At 33.2% G+C, this 12351-nt stretch overlaps 1 pseudogene; it reads left to right on the top strand.

Moving 5' to 3' along the window:
• Window positions 1–501: 501 nt before the first annotated feature.
• LOC134478588 (olfactory receptor 2W1-like) lies at window positions 502–11009 on the top strand (annotated as a pseudogene).
• The last annotated feature ends 1342 nt before the right edge of the window (window positions 11010–12351 follow it).

Raw genomic sequence — 12351 nt, 5'->3', positions numbered from 1 at the left:
CACTAACACAATTGTAATAGGGCACCTCAATACCCACTGTCACAAACAGATAAACTAAACAAAAGTCAATCAATAAATATCAGAATTGAACCAAACTTTTGGAAAAAATGGATTTAGTAGACGTATACACAATGTTCTACCTTGTGTCTAAATATACGTTCTTCTCAACTTCACATGATAGTTTCTCCAAAACAGACCATAAAACATACAATAATATATGCAAAGAAACTGAAACTATTCCATGAATATTATCAACCGTATGGTGAATTGATAACAGGTCATCAATTTGCAATACTAGCTGAACTGAATCAGTGTAGTGCTCAGTGTAGATGGCTTACCTGAGGACTATTGCCAAGATAAAAAGAACTGAAGAGGAAGAAGTAGTGATCTTTCTGGTACTCCTGTTGTCATTGGCTTTCCTGGTGGAGCTTGTTCAGCTTTTTCCTGTAATGAACTTGGCTATTCTCAGCATCAGAGGACCTCAGGACCTTGTTGCCAAGAATGGCTGCAGTTAACTTTGGAGGATCTATGCTGTTCACTATCCAGGAGAGCTTGCCACTCTCTCTTCCTGATATGAACTCAACTGTTCTAATTCTTGGAGAAGCAATTGTTGAGACCTTGTCACTACAGATGACTGTGGCACTTTTCAGGGAATCCCTGATCCTTACTTTGAGTAGCACTTCCTGGTTCAAGTGCAGAATCTTCACTCTGTTGGCAAAGATCCTTCATCCCACTGACACAGACTTTCTAGCTTTATTGGTGACTTTTGGGCTTTCTCAGTGCAGATCTCTGAAAAATACATGCATGAAACATTGTTGAGGGCTGTAGGCCTCCAGCTGCACTCATGAGGGACATTGCTATGGGGTCTAGGTGTTTATCTGGACTCATGCTGAATGTTACCATGTGATCCAGTCTCTCAGCTAGATTCTTTGTGTCTTAGTGTGTGGACAGATTTCCTGCACTCTTTCTTTTGTATTTGACTCTTGGGATCACCATTATAAAATAATACTATATAAGTTATGTGTCCTTTTTTGTAATTATTTTCCTTGCAGTCACTGACTACAAGTCCGTAGTGCAATGAAATGGAAATCAATGTCAAAAGAATCCATGAATACTTCATAAACACATAGAAATTTAAAAACACCCTTCAGAACAACCAGTGAATCACAGATGAAATTAGAGAAGAAATTAGTTTCTACAATTAAACAATAATAATAATTTAATGTAAACAAAACTTAGGGGATGCAAAGAAAGTAGTCTTAGGGGAAAATTATAGTGCTAAATTCCCATCTCAAAAAAAAAAGTGCCAATTCAATGAAACAGTTCAATGTTGGATTTCAAGCTTCTACAAAAAGAAGATAAAGTGAAGCCCAAACTTGGTATGAGGAAGGAAATTATAAGGATCAGACCCAAAATTAAAGCAATTGAAACTGAAAAAATAAAAACAATATGAAGAATCAATGAATCAAAGAGCTGGTTCTTTAAAAGATTAAATAAAATTGATTGATCTAATAAAAAAGAAAAGATACAGTTTAAATCCATGCAACCAGGAATTAAAAGCCTGAAATCACAAAAGATCCTGCAGAAATTCAGAGAATCATGAATAGCTAATTTGCTAACCTCTATTTTAATAAGACAGAAAACTCATAATAAATGAACAGATTGCTAGATTCAAATGAATTATCAAAGCTGAATCAAGAAGCGATAAAAATTTTTAAATAAACCAATATCAATCAATGAAATAGAAGATGTAATTAAAAATTTAACTGAAAAGGAGAGCTCAGTCCTGACACTATCTCTTCTGAATTCTACAAGAAACTTAGTGATGATCTAGTGCTGCTACTTCTCAAACTATTTAATGAAGCTGAAGGGAAGCAAAACTCCAAAATTCCTTCTTGGCAGCAAGTATTAACCTGACACCAAAACCAGAGACTGATCCAATCAAAGAAAGAAAAGGTCAATTTCTCTAATGAACGTAGATACAAAAATTCTCAATAATGGAAACATAATGCAGAAATCATCAAGATCATACTTTATGACCAAGTGAGGTTCATACCAGGGATGCAGGGAAAGTTCAACATATGCACATCAATAAATATAATACACTTTATTAACAGAGCCGGAAACGAAAAAACATGATCATCTTAAAAGATGCAGAAAATGATTTTAAACAGTTTGATACCATTCTTAGTAAAAAACCTACAGAATATTAGAATACATGGTTTTGTCTCAATCTGATAAAATCCATCTATGAAAAAACAACATCAAACATCATACTAAATAGACAAAAATGGAAAGTTTTTACTGTAAAATCAGGAGAATAACATGGATGTTCTCTATTACCACTTTTATTCTATATAGTTCTGGAAAAATTAGCCAGAACAATTAGACAATAGAAAGAAATAAAAGGAAAGAAGTTAAAGTATCATTATCTGTGAATAACATGATATTCCTATATATAGAAGACCCCCCAAGACTTCACTAAAACATCTCTAGGTTTAGCAATCAAGTTAAGTAGTGTATTGAATGTGAACTCAATATCCAAAAATCAACATTATTTCAAACTTAATAAGAAAATATTGCAATAACAATGTCCTTCAAGATAACATCCAGAAAATGAAAGCACTATGAATTAATTTAGGGAAGGAACTAAAAGATCATTTCTTTGATAACAATGGTATCTGTAAAAGAGAGTTGATGGTGATATTAGAAAGTGGAAAGATTCCATTTTCTTTATTAGGCTGATCCAATATAATGAAATGGCCATTCATACAAAATTGTCTTACAGATTTAATGAAACCCCAATAAAAATAAAAATAGCTTATCTCATAGAATTAAAGAAAACAGTCTTCAGATTCACTTTGAACCGTAAGAGATGTAGAATATCTCAAGTAATTCTGAACAACAAAGACAAGACAGGGAGTATAATCCCTCCCTTGAAATGGTGCTATAAAGGTAATGTGAAGGAAACAGCATGATACTGCCAAAAGATAAACAAATTAAAAAATTAAAAATAAACAGACCTAAGGATCAGTGGAACAAAATAGAAGATGCTGAAACTCAAACCACCTTATGTTTGACAATGAACCACATTGTCTTCACTAGAGGAAGAAAAATAGCTTCTAATAAACAGTGATGAAATAACTGGTTTTCTACATGCTAAAGACTTAAAGTAGACCCATGGCTTTCGCCATGCACTAAATGAAAATCACAATGGATCAGAGATCTAAACATTCAAGCAGAAGTTCTAAATTTTCTACAGTGTGAATAGTGAAATTCTTGAAGGTATTGGTATATAAAATGCTGTGTATGAAGCCCTCGTTGCAAAGGAAATATCAAAAAGAAACAATAACTGTGATCTTCTATTATTACGAAGTTTTATATTTCAAAAGAAAACACAACCCACAATGTGAGGAAAAAATTTAGCAGTTATTCCTCAGATACTGGATTAATATCTAGTACGTACCTAAAGAAAAATCAGACCCCCATATTTCAAAATCCCCCAATATTTCAAAAATAAGCATCTGCAATGAATAGACACTTCTCAGATGAAGAAGTACAAATGACCAATACATATATGAAAAGTTGCAGGGGCTGTGGCAAAAGGAATCCTCTCCTCTCTACTGGGAATATAGACTGATGAAACAGCTGTGGAAATCAATGTGGAGATTCTTCAGAAAACTACAAATATATGTTCCATTAAACTACAAATATGTGTTCCATTACCTCTCTTAACATCTTCCTAAAATAATTCAAAGCATCATACCACAAGTATATATGCACACCTATGGGTATAGCAGCAGTTTGTAATAGTTAAATTTTGGAAATATCTCAAATGCTCATTCAACAATGACGTGGCTTTTTATTCAATGTAGTGCTCTTCTGCATAGAAGGATAAACTTGAGGCACTTTTTATTAAATGGGTACATCTTGTAATCATATGCTTAAGTGAAAGAAACCAAGTGTATATTTTTAAATACTGTATTTTTTCTGTGTTATGAGAAATGAAACTTTTAATTAAAGACCAAAATGTGTAATACATTTTGTGTAATGTAAACATAATGTACGCATTATAAGGACAATAGGGAGAGGAAGGGATAAAGACAGAGACAAGCAAAAGGAAAATAGAGGAAATGAAATGCAAACAAATCTTTTCTAAATAAAGAGTGAAAGAGGTTTTCATTATTTATGAAATGTAGCAATGCAATTAAAAATCCAGTTGTTTATATCCTAGGGATGCCAAGACAGTTCAACATATACAAAAACAATAAATATAATAGAGCATATAAATAGAGTCAAACTTTAAAGTCACATGATTATCTCAATGGAGCTGAAATTCTTTTGGTAAAATCTAATGTTTCTTCTTGTTAAAAATTCTTTTTCAAAAATACATATGTATGTATGTGTATATGTATGTATCTATGTATGTAAAGATCTTACTTCAAAATTATAAAAGACATTGTTGTAGGTACTTTCTTTGCTGCTGGGACACATTATCCATTACACACAACTAAAGGAAGGAGACATACATTGGTTCACAGTTCTAGAAGTCAAATTGCTTGCTGTTAAACAGCATAGTGGAATTGCCTGAACAAAGGAGAGCTGCTAAATTAATGGAGGTCACAAAGCAGAAAAAAAAAGTAACTGATGGAGAGAAAGATATATCTTTCTAGTTCATACCCAAAGTGACTTATTTTCCCTACAAATCTCCACCTTAAGAAGAAATTCATTTATACCACTCACATGGTCCAATCCTCTTTTGAAAGCCCAAGCAATGAGCACATAAGGTCTTTGAGAGACACTTAGATATAAACTGTAATAGTTATGGATGATCTACCCACAACTAGTATCATATTAAAAGACAAACACTAACAATTCTTTCTAAAGTCTGGGACAATTCAGAAGATAACCATTGTTATTATTCCTGTTTAGCATCATACAACTTTACCAAAACCAATCAGATAAAATAAATAAATAAAAGGGGTATTAATGTAAAAGAAAGAAGTCAAATTATTCATGTTTGCAAATGATCTCTTTCCCTTAAAGACTCAAAAAACTCCACTACAAATCTTTTAGATATTATAAATAAATTCAGCAAAGTATCAGGATACAAATTTACCAACAATATATTCCTACATATAAATAATGAGCCTATTAAGATGGAAATTAGAAAAACAATTCCACTCATAATAACTTTAAATAAATTTAAGTACTTGGCAATCACTTTAACCCAGGACACAAATGTACTCTGTAATGCCAATTACAGAGTGCTAAAGAAAGAAATTAAAAAGATCATTAGAAAACTGAAAAAAAATCCCTTTTTCATTATTGGCAGAATTAATATTGGTAAAGTGGACACATTACCCAAAAACTGAACCATGTGGTCAGTACAGTCTCTGTTAAAACGCTAACAATATTCTTCTCCAACTAGGAAAGCCATTTTGAAGTTTATCTAAAATCAGAAAAGATCAAAAATAGGCAAAGCAACTGAGCAAAAATTAGCAATGCTGATGACATTACAATGTGGGACTTCAAACTATATTAAAATCTGAGGTAACAGACTTCAACAGATGAACTATACAATATCTGACCACAGTTTTCAAGCTGATATTAGAGAGATGAGAGGTCCACTACATTTGGCAGAGGAACAATTCTCAATGAAGGGATAAAAATTGTAAGTCTATCACACCAAATACTGATGTACCTAATTTCAGAAAGCAATTGCTACTTGATGTAAACAGACAGACAGACACTAATATAAACATAGCGGATGAATTTAGTGTCTCACTCTTACAAATAGGTGGGTTCAACAGACAAAAGATCAACAGATATATGAGTTAAACTAGAGTGTAGACCAAATGAACTTAACAAATATCTACAGTTTTCTTCACCAAAACAACATAACACATTCTTTTAGAAGCACATATAACATTGTCAAAAACACACTAATCTGTGCAACAAAGCAAGGTCTAAAATATCCTGAAAAAATAAATTTTCACACCATATAAAATTACAAATGCATGAAATAAAAAATCAGTAGCAAAAGAACCACAGAAATACAAGAAAATCATATGCGTTTGAATGATTAACGGGTTACTGGCAAAATCAGAAGAGAACTTAATTACTAGAATCAAGAGAAAATGGAAATGTGGTATACTGGAATCTGAAGAACAAAAAAAATATTTTAAAGAAGAATATCATAATATAGTAATATATGACAGGTGAAAAACTGTTAACAACTAGAGAGAAAGTTGGGGGCAAAATCTTCCAGGAAACGAAATCAGTACAAAGACCTTTTTTTGAACCCTCATAACTTTGCACCCCGTGAACATGTGAACATCAAGGCATGAGAAGGATGGAAGGGAGACAGACAGTCAGGAGAGCAGTTCTGAGCCTAGCAGGTTGTGCTCAGGGATCCGAACTTCATTCCAGGTGCATGGGGAGCTTTAGATTTCAAATATAAAAATGAAAAATTCTGTGGATTTTAAGAATTCTTTTGACAGACACAAGGAGAATAGATTGAAAGGGAAGGGATTAAGCAAGTGAAATAAAATAAGAGGCCACTGCACAAGCCAGGAAAAAAGATGTCTCAAAAAAAGTGGTTACTCTGTAACTACTTGAGATTAGCCAACATCTCATTATAGTTGTAGAATAAGATCCAAAAATCTAAGAAAATCACCATGCAGGAATGTAAATGAAATGTATACACATGACAATTTATATAAATTACTGTTTCTTCACATAAAATTATTAATTTGCTTATGGTTGTACTTAAATAGTGAACTTCAAACAGTGAAATTCAATCATAACTGTGTAGCAAGTTTTTTTTTTTTTAAAGAAAAGTGAAACTTGCAAAAGTTTCCTAAGGGGAAAGAAAGTACATGAGAAATAGATCATCAATCAGTTGATATGAGTATTTTTCATTATCCAGATATTTGGAATTGTGATAGGCAAAAATGTGTAGTAATTGATTTAATCTCTCTCTCTCTCTCTCTCTCTCTCTCTCTCTCTCTCTCTCCCTCTCTCTCTCTCTCTCTGTTGTTCTCAAATACATGAACAAAATCATTGAAATGGGATAGTGTTGCTTAGATATTTTTGTAAAGAAAAGCATGAGCTTTCCCTAAGGGGATAAATGTGAATAGTTTCACAGCATTATTTAAAGGTATTTCCAAAATCAATGCATATGCTATAAATTAGAAAATGTTTTGCAGCCTTTTAATGTTTGCCATAGTTCTAATGTTGGACATCTCTACTATTTGAGTGCAAATATTGTTTATAATGTATTCACTAGTAGAAAAATTCTGAAAATATATGTCTCAATTCCTCATCTATTAGCCATCTCTTAAAACAGTGAATAATCTCTACATATCAAAATTATGAGTAAAATGCCAGAATGTGGTGTAATTCTATATTTTTTTAAACAAGGTATCACTATGTAGCCCAGCCTGTCCTGAAACGTACAGTGATCCTCCTGCCTAGCCTCCATAGTGTTGGGATTACAAGAATGTACTATCGGGCCATGTCTCAATAATTGTCCATTTCTAGGACATTTTAGTGAAGTCAAGTTGACAAACTAAAGGTAATTTAGGCAATCTTCTTTAATGATTTCACTTTCAGGCAACTTTGAGAAATTTAATGTAATTCTTATCCTGGATTGCCTGGTTGCATTTTATGGCTCTCTTCAAGCAAGATCTATTTACAAGTTTATTTAAAGATGAAAAGTGAAAAACATAAAAACATCATAGAATTTAAAAAATCTCATCCTCTGTAATCACAAGTTCCAGAAGGAAACATCTCTACCCTGACACATTTCCAGAGAGCAGATCTCACAGCACATTGTGGGGGAGGATCATTCAAGACAGCTGTAGAACTGGACAGCAGGAGTGCCTTGCTGGACCAGTTTTCCATGCTGAAGACCTTGAGGTGACCAAAAGTGACAGCAGGGAGCACTCTCTGAATGAAAGTGAGGTGCATCTTGCAGCTCTTTGGAAACAAGGTGCATGAGCTGGTGAAAAAAATGGCTGCAGATAACAAAAGAGAATTGAACTTGTGTGAGGTGATTCTTTTGATTTGATCTCAGAAGACTGAGAAAACATATAAACTGTAAAGCTATACTGAGAGCTCTATAAGATGAAGGAAAGATTAAAGTTGTTTTATGTTATAAGATGAGATTATGAAACTATTTAGTGATTTGTAATTTCAGGTATTTTGATCCACCAGACTAGATAACAGGGAATTATAAATTAAATTGAAATTGAAGATAAAGTTCAAATATTTTATTCATTAAGACTAACAAAGAAGCTCTCAGAATGTTTTATCCACTTATAAATCTCAGACAGTGAAATACTAAAAAGTGTCAAGAATTTTATACAAAGTTTATTTGGCAGAAGAAGTTTTAGCATTTGCTGAATTAATTGATGTTGTCTACTGTGGTAATAAAAATTTGTAAAGAATTAAAAGCACAAGATTGATTAATTTTTGATTGATATTAATTATATTTGAATTGCATTTTTGTTTTTAGATGCTTTTAATTTAAGGCATTTTTATTGGGAAAATTTTTTTTTACTTCTCTTACGTGTCCTGAGAACATTTGCGTAAGATCTTCCTCCTTTCTAACACTGAAGATATGATACAGTACTAAGTGAATCTTTTCCGGATGCCCTTTTTCACTCAGATGATGAGGTGTGATGTTTGTGTCCTCACAGTTCTTGGACTAGTGTTGGGATAAGGGATGATCAACATTTACTAACAGCTCACAGGATTACTATTTATACTCATTTTAATTCCTGTAAGAGCACGCTTTTGAGGCATGCTACTTCCCAATGCTGTTCTGCCCTTACATCAACTCCTTATTTACTCTGTAACCCAGCAATGACATCTTTATTTGACCCCACTTTAAAATGAGGACTCATAGATTAGCAGTGCTGTGCACAATGTCTGGGCCACACAGCTGAATGGGATGAGAGGAGATGTGAACAGAAGCTCTTTAGCTATGGGTCACCATAGTTCTCTGCAGGAATTTTTCATCCATGACACAAGATGTCAAACGTAAGGAAACAACAGATTACAGTGACCTCTATGTGTGAGAAAAATTTATGAAATGATCTACAGCCAAAAGGAGCTGTATGCAGTGCAGGCTCCCAGATCTGCTGGTGGGGCTGAGATCTGAGGGGTGACTGCTGAGTGGTGCTTCATGGTGAGTAGTGAGGTGGAGAGAAATGTCTTCCATGGAGCCCAAGTTTGCAGGGCCACCCAGAAAGCACACAGTTTGGGGACATTTCAAAAACCAAGGGGAAAGCACTGAAGAGTTCTAGGCATGTGTAAGGTGTGAACCCTTTCAATCAGGGAACAATGTGAAGTGATGTACCAGGAGCAAAGAAGGATGACATTTACTTGCATCTAAAAATGAATAATATATCATGGCTCGTATTAGGGAGCTGATGGAGGAGACTCTTAAAGTCAGAGGAGAGTTAAGAAATAATTTCTATTCACATTTAACAGACTTATTGTGAATACTAATCGAGGATAAAAATAGTAGAAGACAGGGATAAAGTCAAGGTCTCTTGCATGAACTGGGATTTGAAGTTGCTATATAAAGATATGGAAAAAGTGAAACATTCTTTCCTCATTCTGAATTTAGCCAAAATTTAGATTTTGTAAGTAAATTTGCTGATCAAGTAAAAGTGTAAGTTTCTTGTATCATGCAATATTTATAAAAATTCATAAGGTCTCAATATTTTAGAATCAAATCCATTTGAAACTTTTAGATCCATATGTAAGAAAATCCAAATGTCTAAATTGAATGAACTCAAATTCAATTAGATTAAAACAAAATGTGACATTAATCTTATCATCCCTGATAGAACAGAAAACAAATACCAAATTACTTGACTAGAGTTTTCAACATTTACTCAAGTCTTTCTCTTTAATTCTGTATTATATAAAATTCATTAATTATTCCATGTGAATGAATTATTGCTTTGTCTTCCTTCCACCACTTTTTACTCCTCTTGCAGCTTCTCTTCCTTATTCTGTATATTTCTGTCCAGATTTCTGACTTAAATGACTATGCACAGAAACAATTATAGTTCTTTTCATGTCATTCTGACCATCCCATCCTGGAGATTGTCCTGTCTGTTGTTGTTACCATCTTGTAGTTCATCACACTGGTGGTAACTCTGCCATCACTTGCAAATCTCCAAAATTCAATCCTGTACGCACCAATGTACTTTTTCCACAGGAATTTATCTTTCATAAACTTGTGTTTCACAACTAGCACTGTACCTCAGATGCTAGTAAGCCTGTGGGGACATGAGAAGACCATCAGCTATGCAGGATGCATCATTCAGATCTAGTGGTTGGGCTCTGTTGAATGTCTTCTCCTGTTGTCATGTTCTATGACAGATTCACAGCTGTCTGCAAACCCTTGAATTATTTGGTAATCATGAGCCCACATCTATGTCACAGAATGATTATCATAATCTGGATTATTAGTTTGGTTACTTCTCTGGGATTTTGTACACTCACCCTGAGTTTTCCTAGTTGTGGAAAAAAAGCTTCTGGATCATTTCCTGTGTGAGTAGCCTGCTATGGTCAAGTTAGCATGTGTAGATATCACAACAGTTCAAATGTCTGTTTGTGATTGGGCATTGTCATTGTCATCACCCTCATTCTAACACTTATCCTTATTTCCTATGGCATCATTGGCAGAGCTGTGGTGGTAATGAAGTCAACAGTAGGGCAAAGAAAATCAATTAATACCTGTGGATCTCATCTCAGTGTGGTGACCATATTCTATGGTGCTATATGTACATGTAACTGAAACCAGGCAGCAGTGCCTCAAAGACAAGGGAAAGTTTGTCATACTCTTTTACACCATAATGACCCCAAGCCACAATCCCCTCATTTGCACTCTGAAGAATAGGGACATGAAGAGTGCACTGAAGAAGTTGGTAGACTTTAGCCATGAATCTGAAAAAGGGAAGAGGACCTGGACAGCAAAGTATTAGAGCAAAAAAGAGGACAGAAAAGTAGTAGAGCAAGATAATGAAATTAATTTTAATAACTATAATTTTTGCTGAGACAAGTAATGTTGAGATTATAGAGATCAATTAATACACCAATTTTTACATAGAAATATTTTGTGTTTCCAAAAAGTGTTTGAACCATCCTGCTTAGCTTTTTTATGTCTCTGTCCTTTAGTATGTCTTTAAGAAATCAAAGACCTGAGGAATTTTTGTGTTTTCTTTCAACATAAAACAAAGGACCTGCAAACATAAACTTAAATCCATTTAATTTATTTTAAAATCCTGTAGAAATTACTTTATTATTTTTCTTTTATATTTTCATTAATACTTTATATTTTCAGTGATATTACTTTCATATCTTAGTCATAAACTTAAATTAATGGTTTTATACTCTCTGAGCTGTGTAAATAACATTATACATACAAATACTTTTGTTTGTGAAATTCTTGTGATGTTATCTAAGTTTTATATGTGCATATTTCAAACAATGTCAGGTTTAACAGAGTAACTGTCATAAGCCCCACCAAAAGAAATTCATACTTTTTAAGTAAAAACTGATAAATACCTTCTGTAGGAAGTCTTTATTATTTAAATCTATTACTGCTTAATTCTAATCCACCTGTGAGAAGGCAGAAATTAAAGCATTCTAAATGCTACAGGCTTACATCCCTTCTCAATTATTCAGGAAACAACTATGTCATATTAATCTCAACTTTAATGGAAAGAAACTAAAACTAATCTCACAGCACCTAATTTTTTGATTATATACTTATACAGTCTCAGAATTTGTTTAATTTTGAGAAGTTTAGCACTATGTATAGATAATGCAATTTCATAAAATATGTGACCATTTTTATTTCTTTGTATTGTTATAATATTTAGCTCTAGTGGTAAGATGTGATTTTTAATTAATTTTTTATATTTCTATGATCATATGCTTTTCTCTCACAGGACTTATTTCTTAATAGTTATGAAAATAAGGACAGGTTTAGTGAAATCTCACTGAGATCTAAAAACTACATCATTTCTCCTCAATTTCTTTGTAACTCTTTTAATGTGAAGGGGGAATCAGTGGATAATTGCTTGCCCAGTGATAACAACAAAGTCATGACTCATATACAATATGTTTAATGTGATATGGGATATTGTTCACATCACTGCATTCTGCACATCAGTTCTTTTTAGAGTTACCATCATAAACAGTTCATAGGTCCACAAAAATGCTATAATACAAATTCTACAGTTCTGATATATATATAGTCTTGCACCATTATTCAGTGCTATTATACTTGGAACATTTTCTGTTATACTTAATGAAATTTAT

The sequence above is a fragment of the Cavia porcellus genome, unplaced genomic scaffold (genome assembly GCF_034190915.1).
Source record: "Cavia porcellus strain 051 isolate PalLab524CR breed Dunkin Hartley unplaced genomic scaffold, mCavPor4.1 scaffold_13, whole genome shotgun sequence".
Classification (NCBI taxonomy): Eukaryota; Metazoa; Chordata; class Mammalia; order Rodentia; family Caviidae; genus Cavia; species Cavia porcellus.
This window is presented reverse-complemented; position numbering and strand designations above follow the sequence as displayed.